Raw genomic sequence first — 12,656 nt, 5'->3', positions numbered from 1 at the left:
AGATAGCTAGCTAGTGAGCCCTATAGATAGATAAAGAGCTAGCTAGCGAGCCTTATAGATAAATATAGAGCTCGCTAGTAAGTGTGCCTGACAGATGGAAGAAAAACTAAAAAAAAGATAGATGGGTCAAGAGCTATTGATATTGATAGATAAATAGCTAGTGTGGCAGATAAAGAGCTTGCTCGTGTGATAGAAGAGCTGGCTAGCTAGCTAGCTTGCGAACAGGATAGATAGATAGATAGATAGATAGATAGATAGATAGATAGATAGATAGATAGATAGATAGATAGATAATTGGAAAAAAAACAGGAGTGGAGATAAAATACGAACAATAAGAACAAACATTTTGGGGCCCCATAGGAGACACTGAGGAAGGAAAAAATATTAAGGTGAAAAAGAAGCATCTACAGCAAAATGTATCTTAAACTTTAGCTCGGTGTTGTCGCAGTGGATTTTTAGTCCACACAGATATAAAACACTTGTCTTGCAGGTTGTAATAATTAACACTGAGATTAATTTACTTGCAGACAAGTCTCTTGGAGAGGACAACAACTTCCAGCCCTGGTCTCCTGCGAGTCTCTCCACACCAAACTGACGGCCCAGACCCTCCAAACGCACACTGCGGTAAATTGCATCATTACTTTGCAAATTTGCTCAAGCAATCAACTCGATCTCGCTCGGGGAACTCGTCTGACAACAGGAATGATTAGAATCCTGGGTGGCTCGCTGCTTGTCACTTGGGACCGAGGTGAGAGCGGAATTACAATGAAGCCTGAAATTGCGTGTTATTGTTACTTCCCCGTGTTCCTGTCCCCTTTTCTCCATCCTGCCTTCGCCTCATGCCCGCCCGCGTCTGTCGCTTCTATTCTATCCTTTGGAGATGTGCTAACAAGGTGTGACCGTTGGAGGCAAAGTCAAAGGTCACTTGTCTAGAATGGGAGACGTGGAATAGCTCATGTGCCGCCTTTTATCACGGGAGCTGATCCGCCATCAGCAGAGTGTAAAAACCTTTGATTTGGAAGATGAAATATGCAAATTATTGAAAAAAAACCAAGCAGGATTTTCCTAAATTTTAGATATAACAGATCAAGTAACAAATGAGGTGAAGAGATGAAGGTATTTTTGGTCACATTATCAGGAATGATTTATGTCAATGGTAGCTCAAACTTTTCCCTGCAGGGCCAAAATTTATTTATTAATTTATTTATCAGCAGCAGACCAACAGTATCTCATTGTATGAAGCTGCAAGTAAGTACTGCAGCGGTCTCAAACTCATGGCTTGCGGACCACACACTGTACGTCCCCACCAGATTCCATATGGCCCACCACATATTATCAATGTGTGGGTTATTTTGCACGTATTTATATTATTGTGAACTACTAATATTTTTCACTAAACTTCACTAAAATTCAGTGAAATACCGCCATGAATAGCTTTACTGCAAGAACGTGAGATACCGTGTTCCTAGGTTTTATAATTAAATACCACTCTAGCTTTATCGTAGTTGCTAACAACTCTTATATCATAAATTATTACTTTTAAAGTAGGTTTTATAAAGGTCCCTCTATTACCTTACTTATTGACTTTTAAAGTGCAGGTAAATCAGGGAATTTGCTGTTCAGATGTTTAGTTTGTCCATTGTGGGCTGCTGTAAAATTATGGTGGTCCAATTTGGCTTGCTCTGAAGAGCTGACCCTGCACCTGAGGCTCATTCTGGGATAATGAAAAACAGCAATTCATGCAATCATGTGATTGTACACTTACAAAAGATATAAAATAACATGCAAATATTTTATCTTCAGTTTCTGCCAAATTACACGAGAAAAGTGCTGTTGAATGTGAGAGTGAGAGTGAATGGTTGCTTGTCTATGTCAACTGGGGTTGGTTCCTGCTTCCTGTGACCATCATGTGGAGGATAAAGGGATACACAATGAAAAAAAATGATTGCAAATGTTGTATAGAAATCTCAGCAAAAAGGTTGCATCACAGGAAGTGATTTGAAAGAGAATAAATCTTTTTATCATACAGTATTTTCGAAGGGACTCTCAGAAGGAGAAGCAGATTATTTGAGGTCCCTTTAGGTTTTGGACAAAATGTGTTAGAGTGACCCCTGGAATAGTGGCAAAAAGCGGCAGGGCGGCAGCAGCAGGCGGCTCTGGACTTCTGCTTTATATTTATCAGTTTCTCCTCACATGTTGCAGTGGAGAGGAGGGTTAGTGGGGGTGGAATGACCTGACGGGAGCCGCGGGGAGGAGGAGCAGGCTGTTGATTCTCATTTCACCCTCCCCATCTCCCACTAGGATTGTCTGAGACATAGATAAATACTGCCAGCACTGCCATTTATAAGCTGTGCAGCAGACACAATTTCGCCCAATCCTTGGCGGACTGAAAAGACCAACAGTCCACAGCATGCAGAGCGTTCTGATTCCCGCTGCCTCTGCTTCCTTTATTGACACGCCGTTCAACGTTGAGGGATCTGCTGACACCCCCAGTAAAATGGAGAGAGGAATAAAGTTGTTTATTTTATTTCATGTCAGAGAGTGACACGTTTCATTTTCATCGTTTTTTAGAAAACATGTCACCGAAGACGTGGTCGTCTCGATAAAAGCTCTTTTTCGTTTTAGTTGAAACAGAAACACAGGCGCAAACAAACAATATCTACCAACTAACACATACAAAAATAAACAACAGAACATAACTCAAAATAATTCGTAATAAAAGATAAAATAAATGTAATTTAGTATTATTATACATTTTTGTGAATGACAGGGTATCCGTGGGGTCTTACAAAGTCTTAAATCCAATAATTTGAATTTAAGGCCTTAAAATGTCTTAAATTCTCCTAAAATCTCATCAAAGGTCTTAAATACAATTTTGAAAGAGACACAGAACTAAAGTAGGCCACCTGTGCTGCCCGGTGAGAATTTATCGAGCACCACTAGCTAGCAGGCTGTGCGTGCGGCGGTGTGTTAAAGCTTAGCATAGCATAGCAGCGGAGAAAACTTAACGAAATTGCAAGTTCAACGATTTGTGGCTCCAGTTTTCCTTCATGTCTTTTGTACTTTTTTGCCAGTATGGATTTGAAATGTGTCTTAAATTGTATTCATTACGGTCTTAAAAAAGTCTTACATTTGACTTGTTGAAACCTGCAGAGACCCTGGAATGAAAAGAAGCAGAAAGAAGAATTATCTTATATCTTCTGCCCCTCTTACGCAAGACGTTAATAAGCAAAACACAATATATACTGTATGTATATGTACAATATAATATAACAATATGAGGCAGAAAGTAAATAAAAAAGTTGACACACAAAAGAATAATGATAATAAAGAAAAAGTGGAAAAACAGAGGGGAAATATAAAGAACCAAGGGACCGGGGTGAATCAGCTTTGACAATATCTTTATACCAATACTGATAAAGTTGATATGGTGTCAGTGAAGTAGAGTTGCCAATTCAAAAAAAACAACCCCCCTAAAAACGAGACAATAGATTAGTTTGTTCAACTCAACCACTCCCAACAATTTCAGCATAAGAAAATAGTTTATTTAAGTTTCTTGAGTATTTATTGTTGAGGTTACCTGGGTAAATTGTGTTAGCACAATTCCAAAATGTACTTATTTATGTGCGTTTTGTGGTATCGATTCATTTATTTGAACATAAAATAAACAAAATAAAAGCAAGTTTCTTTCTTTCTGAACTCTAACAAGCAAACCAACGCTTCAGAGAAACATTCTACATTCCCAGGTGCGTCCGTCACCCCCGCTGTTCCAAATACTTCTGGTTTCCAAAAAACCTAACATGACAAAAACCCCGAAACCTCAGCGCCTCATAATTTCAGATCACAACCCACTGCATGATGTCACAGTGGCCAAAAATCAAACAAACATAAAGATATGTACGATATATTGTCCTTTAATGAGATTTGGCTGAGAGGAACCATGGGGACAAACCCTCTTTTATATTTTGGATCAGCATCACATTATCGATTCCTGTGGATTAGGATAAGAGTTTCAATCTGTCCTGCTGTGAACACATGAATACAAAGTGAAAACAAACGCTTTCTTGGAAACACTCTTGGCCCGGACACCGTTTTCAATACTTAAAGGCTTTGGAAACAATGTTTGACATTAAAGGTGATATCCGTGCAATATGTACAACAGCAACCTTTAGCCTTTAAAGTGATTTCTGAGATCCTAATTCAAAACCCCGTCAAAAAACACTTGAATCAATTAAATCATTATCAGTGAGGCAAATGACATATCATGATCATTTAACGCCCCTATATCATACATTTTTTACATAGTTCGCATTTAAATTACAGATACTGAAAGCAGAGAACAGGATCTTTAATGCTCTCTGGGCTATTTTTTTCTGTGTCCACTAGTTTTTAAACACCACATGTTTTTCCCTCCCCAGACTCATTCAAAGTCAAATTACTCCTTCAAGGCCTGCCAGTAATATGGGTTAATTGTTCTGGATGGCTGGATCACATCCAAGCAGTTCATTCAATTTCCATTTAAATTGAGCTACCGGAGCGTGACACTTGGCGTCGCCTGGCTTGGCGCTGTTGCAGACAGGCGACACCGGTGCGCCGCGGGCTGAGATGCAGAGAAACCCGGTGACGGATCACATTGCAGACTCTCCGGTGGCTCGACATGCAGCAAATCAAATACCTTCAAATACCTTCTAAAAAAACCCCAGATATATATGTTGTTGCCGCTGCACAATAAAACAATGGAGGCTCCTTTGGTGCCATGAATAGCCAGAACTACAGAGAAGAACATGTTTTCTTCTTGTATCTTCTTGCCCTGTGAAGCCACAAAGATGAAATACCGTGGTACGAATAAGACATGGCGTCACCTAATATTCAGACCGTTTCAGACAGAAACCTGTAGACATTCACATACAGTGGTTAACCTAGCCTGGCAGTTAGCATTGCAGCAAAGCCATTTACATACACATTAAAAGTCCGATTTTAGTCGGACTTGGACATTAATTCGGTTCTCTTAATGTCATGTAAACATGTTAGCCAGACAAAAATCTAGTTAGTCTTAGTCGGACTAACCCTACCTGGGTAATGCGATTCGTTGTCTGATTACTCATGTAGTGTATGTATATGCTTAGTGGGACTGGAGTTGGACTTACCGTTCTGTACCAAAATCCTCCCCGGCCTTTGACCCGGAAGGCGAAGGAGACGAGACATAAACTGCAGTAGTGTCATGCGGCAATGGCGTCGTTCTTTGGGCAACACAGCAACCACAAGAGCCATGCTCCATCTGATTTTTCATCACGATTAACATGTACAAGTTATACAATTGCCTGTCTTAGTCAGACTATGGCCTTAGTTTGATTAAACTGTGCATGTAAATGTACTGAGTTGTACAGTTGTTAGCTTCCTTTACACTCTCACTTCACTTTTTCCCTAGTCAAGGCGTTTTTGAGTAGGGTACCAAGGCTTTTTTGGTGTATTTCAGTATTTCCAGTTTCCATGTGTCACGAAAAACAGCGTGGAAACATGATATCACGCTGCTTTCTGAATTAGCCAAAGGTCTTTTGTTACTGATTTGACTGAGAGACACCTAGTGATTTCTATTTATTTATTAGAGTTATCTTAGTACAATAAATAATAATATTTATTGTCCACAGATGTGGAAATTTGTCTTTGGCCTCACAGACTAGTTTGAAAACAACGCATCACATAAATCATAAATAAACTGATTAAACAAAACAGTACAGATTATGGACACATGTGAACTGTGTTCATAAATGTTACATTTTGTACAAAAGACATTTCTGAAACTATTTCACGCCCGATCAGAGCTGCTTTTTTAATTTTTCGCTTGTTTCAAGGATAAAACAGTTTCTTTGTCTATTTTATAATGTGTGAACTGATTATGAGCCTAATTATTTCCTCACACTGCCCTTGTCTTCTTTATATCTTTGTTTTTTCCTCCTCTTCTTTTAACTGTGTGTACAAAATCAAGGCGGTGTGAATAAACCATCTTTCATTATACTATGCTAATGAGGGATCAAACTCTTTGTAAGTCGGGGGAAAAAAAATAATCCATCAAAAGCGCCACATGACTCTTTTTTTCCCTTGCCACACTTTCTTCATTCTTCTGCTGAACTGGAAGTCAACACGCCCCCTGCTGATTGCACAATTACATTACAGGATGTGGCGGCTCAAATTACAGATGTGCTGTGATGAGGAACACTTTGGTCCCACACTTTCTCTATGAATTTGTAGACGACCACCACTGTTAAACAGCAGAGGCTGATAATGCAAAATTGAAACGTCAGTTCTTTGTTTTGATGCTCATTTTTCCTGTTTTGGTTAAAGATTATGTCTTATTTTGTTGACTTTGATTGCTGTTTTGATTCGGATCAGTTCTTGTGTCTTGTTTTAATTCCGTGGTATTTCCTGACGTGTCTTGTTTTCCAGTTAGCGTCACCTGTGTTGTATTAGTTGCACCTGTGTCTCATTTTCTCCTCCGCTCACTACATCCTCACCACTCATCTGCCTGATTGTCTCGTCTTTCCAGCCTTTCTGACCTTGGTCGTAGGTGTCTCGTCTTTGACTTCAGGGTTTTTCCCTGTGTGTTCTTAGGTCCCTTTTAGCTGCCTTTTTTATATTCCTAACACTGTATCACTTCATCAAATTTGTATTTTATTTGCCTCAGCCCTGTGGGTGTTTCTCAAAGTCAAGGAAGGATGCTCAAACTACTGCATTTCAAGGATGTTACGTCATCAAACTCGGGCAGCATGCTTTGAATTCTGAGAAAAACGTAGTCCTTCCCACAGAGTATTTTTTTTACTAGAATGCATCTTGCGTTTACTCTGTGCAGCAAAATACCCATATTTTGACCTCAGTGACGCAATGATGTTCCTACCAGCTTGTTCCATCTGTATGTTTATAGTATGCAAGGAAAGGAGTCTTGCTTCATCTATGTAGGACCAAACATTGAAGGATCCTTGACTTTGACAAACCAAGTTTGCATGTTGTTGTACTACACTTGGTTCTGACATTTGCAGGTTATAGGTTCAAGGTTGACATAAAAAGTTTGAAATCCTATGTACCTGTAACAGTTAAGGATAAAGGTAAAGCACTAGAAGAACATGCTGTGGTGACATCTGACCCTGCCCCGACCTTTAGTTGTGTTTCCATTAGAAATGGTACCAAAATTACCAACCCCAGCCATACCACAATAAAATGGTACAGTAAGGTCTGGGTGGAACGACACCGGCTTGTCTATTCTCATACACAACTTGATGTCTTGTTGAGACAAACTGAGCAAGAAAGATCTACTGAATGTCCTCCATTGTTGTCCTCCAAAAAACCATGGAGCAATGTCCATGCCGGTCGGCATCCGTTTACCCGCATTTGAAAAACAAGCTGGTCCGACGTATATTCGCGTGTGGCCCTTCCTACAACGATTTTGTCTGCTTTCTTTTTTGTCGGCTCTGCCATGATGAACATCTAAAATAACGCTCTCGCTGCCTTTTCCGTGAAGCAATTCGTGTTTCTCGAAAGACCTCCTGATTCTGAGGACTCCGAGTTGACCGGCCCTGATCTTGCAAGGCTGGTTTTTCGCTAACAGACAGTTGGCACAAACCTTGATCTCCCCCCAACAAGACATTTAACCATCACAATGACTCCCAGTCTGTTGAATTCAGGTGAAAACCCTGCCTAGGATATCAGATATAGGTCACTTTTGAGAGACGATGTAAACCGGTCCTTCAAAAACCAACAGATTATATGGGCAACATATCATGTTTGGGTATCAAGGCCTGCAGTGTAAATGCAGCCTTTGTCTCCACACATCAGTGAGGCCGCTCTGTGCTCCGTGGATCAGCTTGGATGGCTTGCATCAGTCATTCTCCTGCTCAGTTTAACTTCCCATAAAACCCACACCATTCCGTCGCATCGATTCGTCGCTCGCTTCAAGAAATGGGCCCCGTGTCACGCGTATTGTTTCTAGATTGAAAAGGAGTTGGCCAACATCTGCAGTAAATCATAAACTCCCATTAACCGGAGGGATCCATCCACACACACACACCGGCTCTTTCTCTGTCTCTGTCCCGCTCCTTGTCCCGGGTCAACCCATTGTCTCTCGGGTTTCATTTTGAGGATATTTTCTGCAACCCCAGCAGACCCTCCATCACTGTCTCCACCGTCAGAGGGAGGAGGTCTCTGGTCTGTGAACACGATGATGTCAGGTACAGCATTAAAACGTTTAACCAAGTGGAGGAGCAGCGTGACCCCCAGAGGCTCACGCTCTCACTCGGGTCTGGATGAGAAAATAGAGGTCAGATAACACTCCAACACATTTGGTTCTGAGACTCTAAACGACGCACAAGGTGGGGAGGGAGGGAGGGGGGGGACAGAGCCACAGGCTCAAATTTGACATATTTCATAATTTTATAGTTTTCTCTTTAATTGAGTTAAAGGGTCAAAAACATAAACATTAAAGGTTATCTCTTTAGTGAGATCTAACCATTTAGTTTAAGGTGCTGGGGTTTTGAGATTTTTGTCCTTTTGGTTTGCTTTCCTGACAACGTTCTGATTATAAATCAAAATATATAAATCTCAACCAAAATAGCTTTTTTAAACCATGTCTTTATGCTGAAAGTATAGAGACTCTTTTTTTTGGAAATGTGGTTGCATGGGGTAAGGGCAGGCTTTTAGCCAGCAGGCCATCCTATTTTTTCCTCCAGTTTCCCCTGGTAACTACCGAAACGATGTTGTGATGACGCACGGGTATAGACAGGCGCATGCGGGCCGCAAAAGATCAGGTTGGAACACCAATAAAACGATAAAACGAACCAACAAGATGCGAGGACATGGTGGAACAGCACCTATTGCTGGAAAGTCTCTTTGCGCAAAAGCGAAACTTGGCTGCAGCGCATCGCAGATTATGAACTCCCTGCGACAGAACTCTCTTCTCTATAACTAAAGAGATCAGCTCATCTGATGCATCTGTTATTACCTCAATTACATCGCTATAGCGTCTTCTACACAAAGAATGAGACCACGGAGTGAAATCAATGAAAAGTGCGCTCTTGAGAATCTGTCCACACGTTTTACTAAGATCTACTCGGATCTGCTGTATTTCATCACAACTGTACTCGATCCTCGTCATAAAGATCAGGGTACCGAAGGGCAAGGTGGGGGGAACCTCTAAAAATATCCTAGCTAAAAGCCTGGGTAAGGGGTAAATGTTCACCTGGTACAGTCTAAAATAATGTATTTGTATGTTTTCTCTGCTTTTTTTGCTCCTGTTTCACTGCCTTTTTCCTACTGGAAACTAGTTTGTTAAGTGCTCACTCTCCCACACCAAAGTCAATTGAGGAAATCAATGATTTTTCACTCGCTGCGACACAGGAGCTGCTTCTGTTGCCTGTGTGTGGTCAGTTTGTGTCACGTGAGGTGAACCAGAAAATAAAAGCTTTCAAACACCAAATTCAAAGATCAACACAACTTACGGCACAAACCGTTATTTCCTGAAACGACGTGGATGTGTGCATAGTTCCAAACTTTGTAAAGTTAGCAATCTCCGCCCATGTTTCACTTTCATGTGCGATTTTTGTTGAATTCACCTCTTAAAAACGTTGTATACCATAGATTTAGAAGACAATACATTTGTATTGGTGTGAAAATACCTAGAAAAATCTGTCGCACGACATTGTGTGTGTGAGTCTGTGTGAAAGGCAAATTTTAAACCAAAGTCGGGTTCTGCCACAGCAGCCGTTCCCCTTGAGCTGCCCTTGACTTGAACACGCTGAGCCTGAGGCGGTGGGCTGAAGGCTGGGCCCTCCCCCCCAGGCTCCCCCCCCCCAGGACACTCTGCGGGCTGCCTTCCTGACTGTCTGCCTCCAGGAGAAAAGAAAAAAAGAGAGAAAGAAAAGCATGTCCATATACTTCTATTGTTCTGAGCTCCGATCTTCACACAGGTTGCTAAAACAAAGCCCTCTTATTAATATTTATAGCTTCTCTGATGGGACGGGATCAATGGAGAGAGGAGAGCGAGTGTGGCTGAATAATCATCATCATCATCATCATCATCTACCTGCCTCTCTGAAGTGGAAGTGATGTGTTTTAGAGACGGGTTCATTGTTTGAGCGCGAGATGGAAATTTGATGCGACCGTGAAGAGGAAAATGCCTCGATGTGTGTTTGAACATGAGTTTATTTTCTTACGTCTGTGACACGCTGGCACAGATATTATAGGTTTTCTGTGCATTAATAGATACATTCAAGCACTGGCTATTTTATAAGGTACAACGGACATAATTCTGCAGCTGGAACCGGGTCATACTGCATTTGGACACAAGCGCTCAATCTCATATCCCATTCCAATCGCGATGATTTCTCCCCAAGAGTTTGGCCTCATTTGTATTTCCTGGAATATTTCCGGCAAATACACTCCGGTGGACGTCCACAAGCAAGTTTCGGTGGCTACCGTCTCCATTTTCACCAAAACAAGAGCGCCTCCAAGTGGTTAGCATTGTTGCCCCACCAGTTCAGATCCCTGTTTGACCAAAGGCCTTTCTGTGTGGAGCCTGCATCTTCTCCCTGTGTGTGCATAGATTCTCTCCGGGGTTTCTCCGGGCTTCCTCCCACTGTCCAAAAACATGCAAGATTGGGGGATTAGGTTAATTAGACTTTCTAAATTGACCTAAGGCGTTCAGAGTCATTTTGTGTGGATGAGACATTTCCTGACGATGCCTCTTTTACGGAAACAACAGAAAAATCTTGTTTCTTTCCATTTCTGTGTGAATAGAGCCTCAATTAAATAAATTTTTCAATTGACTTCCATTCAAACGGACTTATATATGCCCCCTGCTGGCGACTAATCAGATTTTTACTTCCTGGTTGGCCTCAACCAGCAAACCAGAGAACTGCATCCATTTTTCTCCGCGTTACGACACACACTCCTTCACATTTGCCTTCATAAATCTAAGAGCATCCCGTCCTTCTGTACTGACATCTGTTTTAAAAACCTCGGCGTATGTTTCCTCGTTCTGTTTGACTTTCACATGCCATAATTTCATCTCTTTTTTCACTCCCCCCGCCAGCTGTAGATGTGTGAGCGAGCCAGAGATACGAGTGGATTTGTTGCAGACCTCTGGTGTCTTCATTGGCAGAGCCCAGTGTGGTGGACCTCCAAGAAGAAGGAAAAAAAAAAATAAAATCTGACAGAGACTGAGACGGTCTGCTCTGCGTTAGGTGGGCACGCTGCCCAGTGCTCAGTAAGCGAATTAGGTGGGCAATGCGCCCGACACCGCCTCCTCCTGACTGACAGTGGCCCTGCTGAGCGCTCTTTAGCTGCACAAGGAGAAAGTTATTAATCAGACATATTGGCTTCTTCCAGCTTTCCTTAGCTGTGCAGGAACAGCAGGAGGAGGAGGAGGGAGGTGGACCGGGATGTGGATGTGGATGTGAGGAGACCTGGCTCTGGTGATGAATGCTCTCACTTCGGCACATTTCAAAAGTACAGTTTATCCATGAGGAATGGAGCAGCTTGTACATTGGGCCGAGGGGAAATTGCCTTTTTCCTTTTTGACCTGCAGCCGGGGGTTGCCAAGGTTGCCCTGCGAGGTGATGAACGCGGCGCAAAACTAGAGGAGGAGGCCTTTCAATCTCGAGAGCGCCGCTTGTAAAATTATTTTCCATCTTTGCCTCTCTCATTTTTCCTTAATCTTACTCTCCGTTTTCTTCAATATATATATATATATATATATACATATATACGTTCCCTCTCTTTCTCTGCTGCACTGTCGTGGGAAGCTACCGCGGGTTGACGGGTCGAGCTCTGGGAGGTCGAGAGGGCGAGGACAGGATTTGCAGATTGTGTGACCAAAAAGCTGAGTCGGCACGGCCTTCAACGTAGTGTGCGGCAGGAATCGTGAGGCCGTGCCGAGTCGCAAACTTGGACCACAAACAGACGTGTGTGTGTGTGCATATTTGTGTGTGTGTGTGTGGCATATGGTGTGTTTGCTCAAACAGGATTAGACAGAGCCGCCCATACATTACTTGACAGAAAAAGTGCAGAGCGGCAGATATACAGTGCTCTGCAAAAGTCTTACGTCACCGCTAACCAGTTTAGACGATACAACCATAGACTGTGCCGTTGTGTATAGAATTCCTGTCTGGAATTTTGACAGATGAAACGCAACGCTTGTAGAGCACCTGTAAAGGTGGCACCGGCAGCCATGCGTTGCCCATATTGTGCAGAGAGTACATCAATGAGATAGCGCCATCTATCAATCGGTGTACGACCTCGACACCTCTTGATGGGATGATGCCACTTTTTTGTGTCCAATACCGATATCCAGGGTCCCCACGGATCCTTCTAAAATCTTAAAAAGTCTGGATTTTTATGAGGTGAGGCATTCAATTTCACATTTTTTACCTGTATTTAATAAACCGACTCGCGGACATAGTTGCGCGTTCGTCAGTGCACGTGCGCCATTTGTCGCTGCGACCATGACGTGTCATTTAAACGTAGAAGAAGACAGTTGGGCAAATGTATGAAACACGAGTATGGGCTACAAAGCGCTGGACTCTCATATGAACTCTTATTTGATAAGCATCAGCGCTTGGCTAGCACTCGACAAACTCCACTGCCGATTAGAGTCGTTCGCTGCTACCAGT

This window comes from Microchirus variegatus, assembly GCF_963457635.1.
Source record: "Microchirus variegatus genome assembly, chromosome: 3".
Taxonomy (NCBI): domain Eukaryota; kingdom Metazoa; phylum Chordata; class Actinopteri; order Pleuronectiformes; family Soleidae; genus Microchirus; species Microchirus variegatus.
The sequence above is the reverse complement of the archived record's forward strand: the minus strand, read 5'-3'. Positions refer to the sequence as shown.